The sequence below is a fragment of the Montipora capricornis genome, chromosome 6 (assembly GCF_036669925.1).
Source record: "Montipora capricornis isolate CH-2021 chromosome 6, ASM3666992v2, whole genome shotgun sequence".
Classification (NCBI taxonomy): Eukaryota; Metazoa; Cnidaria; class Anthozoa; order Scleractinia; family Acroporidae; genus Montipora; species Montipora capricornis.
The window spans coordinates 2,479,272-2,482,941 of NC_090888.1; the positions used below are offsets into that span (position 1 = coordinate 2,479,272).

Below are 3,670 nucleotides of genomic sequence, written 5' to 3' on the forward strand. Positions count from 1 at the left end.
AATGCATATCGGATGAACCCGCCTGCCGTGAGCCGTTAACTCGAACATGACTGCTAATGTTACGACTGTGATCGCAAGAAAATATTTTAACGCCATACCCTAACCGTTTGGTCAATAACTTCTTACAGTAAGGACACTTGAACCGTGAACACCTGACATTTTTGTGCACATTGTTTTTTGCGACGACGAAGAAATAAAGGCTGTTCTTATGATGTATAGTGTTACATGTATAGCATTTTGTAAGTGTAAAAACATTAAATACTCTTGTCAAAAGGACGAACCCGCATTCTATAGTCACTAAAAAAATGTACAAAAAAATATCAAGTGTTCATGGTTCGAGTGTCCTCACTGTAAGCTTGAATTTGTCTTTTGTCATTGCACGGTCTTTTATAAGGAGGAGTGCCCTATGCATTAAATTTTAACGAGAGAATAAATTACCTCAAAGATTGTTCGTTTCGCTGATGATTTCATCTCGAAATAAAGATTGGAAATATATCATATATATATAAAACCCTAACACTATTCTTTTGATCGCCACTGAAATTTCCACCTAATTTACAATAGTGTGCAAGGTCTAACAGGGGTAGTGAGAAAGAAGCAGGTGTTGCAAAAATGGCCGCCAATAACTCTTCTTTTACGTTTGTGCAAATTAGACTGACTAGCCTCGTTTTACTGCCAAAATTCTTTCAATTTCACGCGTGCTAACCAGGCTAGTAAGGATTAACACAAAGACAAAATAATGATTTTATTGGCGGCCATTTTTGCATTCGGTCATTTCAATCCTTACTTGATATCTCCCTTTATCTTTCGTTGTTTCTAATACACCCTATAGTCATTCCGTCAGTTGTAACCAACATTTGTTATTCCGTCAGTCGGAATAATTTTGATCAGCAACACTGAATTTTTCTTTGGCTTACAACCGGAGGGTGTACTTAATAATTTAGAGACAAATCATCGCTTTAAGAAAACGTAAGGCCCAGGTGATTAAGGACTTAACTATTATATATGTACGGGATAAATGGGGGTGTCGAAAGAAGCATTTTCATTTAACAAACGAAAAACAACAGGCTTATTTCATTGTAACATACCTGAATACAATACATCTTTCGTTTTCAGGGCGAAGCCCACTTGTAGCTATTTTCGCAGTTTACGAACGTTGTACGCCAGTTTCTTGGTTTTTTTTTGGGGGGGGGGGGAGGGGGAGGGTAGGTATAGTATTATAAGATCTGCGGACGATCGTCGAGTTAGGGTTTGGTTAATTTTTCATGAAGGCCGCTGTAATATCAGCACCATTACTGAGAAACACTTATTTTTAAGAACTGGTAGTTTTAACATTCTTTAGCATGATGCTCGACTTAAGGAAGAACTTCTCTAACCTCGTATTTTCTGCAAAAGGTGTATATACACCACCATTTGCGGCTTTGGCCACCAGTGAAGTTGATCAGAAGCGATAGACAGAGTATCATAGTCACGAATATGAGGGACATTTTTGCAGCCATGGTTTTTTCCCTGCTGTTTCGAGATAGCCCAACGTCGATACATAGTCAGTCAGTTGGCCTGCACGATTTTATAGAGGAGGAAGAAATATCATAATGAAGGCGGACAGATGTCTTCAGTTTTAAGTGTCAACGCCAACTTGGCGCGTGGTATTGATATGCAAAGGGAATTATCTCAGACTCGAGTTAACTCCATTAAAGTTTTCAACATTATTTCCCATTAGTATTAGCACAAGACTTCCTGTGGTTTTGAAACCCTCGGCGACATTTTAAAATGAGGTTTTTTTGGCATACCAGAAAAACACCATTTTTGTGGTAGTAAATACTGTTTTTAACCATTTTTTTGTCATTGTTATTCATTTTGTGTAAAAAAAAAATCCCTCTTCATGTAGTTTTTTAGCCAAAATCTACATACTTGCTCCATTTCCTACTAATGCCAATGTTTTAAGTTTTTTACCACCTTTTCATGTTCTGTGAGCAATTTGATGGGAAGAATTCCATTAAAAAGGGTTTTGTTGCCATCAGCACAAAAAATATGGTACACGTTGCGTATTATCGCCAATGTTGTCCAAATAGAAATGAGATGAGTACCCTTTGAGGTAAGAAATATAATTTTTCACAGTCTGAGAAACATGGAAGACAAAATTAAAAATTACTCAAGATTTCTCAGTTCTTCTAGCTAGTCTATGAATAAAAACAGTGGAAATTTCCTGTCCATAGTCCTTCGACCTCATCTGAAAAAAAAAAGGCATGGAGTTTCCATGTTCCAAGTTCGACCTCAGCTGAAAGAACATGGAAATTTCCATGTTCCTTCGAACTTAACTGAAAGAAAGGACATGGACATTTTCATGTTCCTTCGACCTCAGCTGAAAGAACTACTACTACTACTACTACTACTACTACAGACGAGGGTATTAGCTGAATGAAAGAACATGGAAATTTCCATGTTCCTTCGAACTTAACTGAAAGAAAGGACATGAACATTTTCATGTTCCTTCGACCTCAGCTGAAAGAACTACTACTACTACTACTACTACTACTACTACTACTACTACTACTACTACTACTTCAGACGAGGGTTTTAGCTGAATGAAAGAACATGGAAACTTCCATATTCTTTGATCTCAGCTCCGGATGGATCTGACTTCGATGTTCTTTGAGTTCAAGGATATGGAAATTTCCAAAAGGTCTGGATAGTAGCAGACATATCGATATTTTGAGAAACAACACAATACTTTTAAAATTTAAAAACATGTTTGGACAGAAACTTCTGTCATCTTCAGTTTAAAATTACAAAGTACAGAGTTGAATACATAGTTTGAACGAAAATGCTAATTACTATAAGAACAAAAGGAAACATGACAATGTAAAATATTACAAAGAAAGTTTTAAATGTAAGGCAACATGTTCAGTGTGAAGGATCCTGTCCCTCTTGGGCTCTGTGCGGGTGTGGTATACATGTTTTTGTGTGCGGGCTGTAGTGCTTGCTATGTCAGCGAAACTACCCGACATTTTTCCACGCGCGTACGTGGGCACATTTTCAGTGATATAATCTCGCACATTTTTAAACATTTACAAAATTCTGGGCATTGCCGCACTTTGTGCTCTAATGACTGTTTCGGCATCCTAGATCACGCTTCTACCACCTTCCAACTTAAGATAAAAGAATCCATTCATATTCATTGGGAGAAACCTGAGCTCTAAACGTCAAATTGGCAGAGCAAGAGTCTTTCATTTGCAAAATCACGGCCACATAACAACTGAGAATGATTTTCCAGCTTTGTAAATGACATTTTGATATAGACTGATATAACCTTGAAAAAAGGTGGGCCAACGTTTTTCAAATTTACCCAAATTCAACCCATTTCAATCCTCTCCAGTTTTGTCCATCCATGTCCCTTCTTGGCTTCCCTGTGTTTTGTTAGAGTTCTTCTATAGTTTTAAACAGTTATTTTGATATTTTAGTTAATTCTATGACCATTTGATCAGTGCTGAAATTGCCTAAAATTGCGTGACCCAGCTCCTTTAATCATCAACTTTATCATGTTAATGTAAAACTTTCTTTGTAATATTTTACATTGTCATGTTTCCTTTTGTTCTTATAGTTAATTAGCATTTTGGTTCACACTACATATTCAACTCTGTACTTTGTAATTTAAACTGAAGATGACAGA

The 3,670-nt window shown here is 36.8% G+C and overlaps 1 long non-coding RNA gene across 1 annotated transcript in view; it reads right to left on the reverse strand.

Moving 5' to 3' along the window:
* LOC138054591 (uncharacterized) overlaps window positions 1–1,579 on the reverse strand; it is a 2,316-nt gene extending 737 nt beyond the window's left edge. Inside the window, exon 1 of the long non-coding RNA XR_011133307.1 lies at window positions 1,377–1,579. This is a non-coding gene — a long non-coding RNA (uncharacterized lncRNA). The remainder of the gene's footprint in view (window positions 1–1,376) is intronic.
* Between the last annotated feature and the right edge of the window lie 2,091 nt (window positions 1,580–3,670).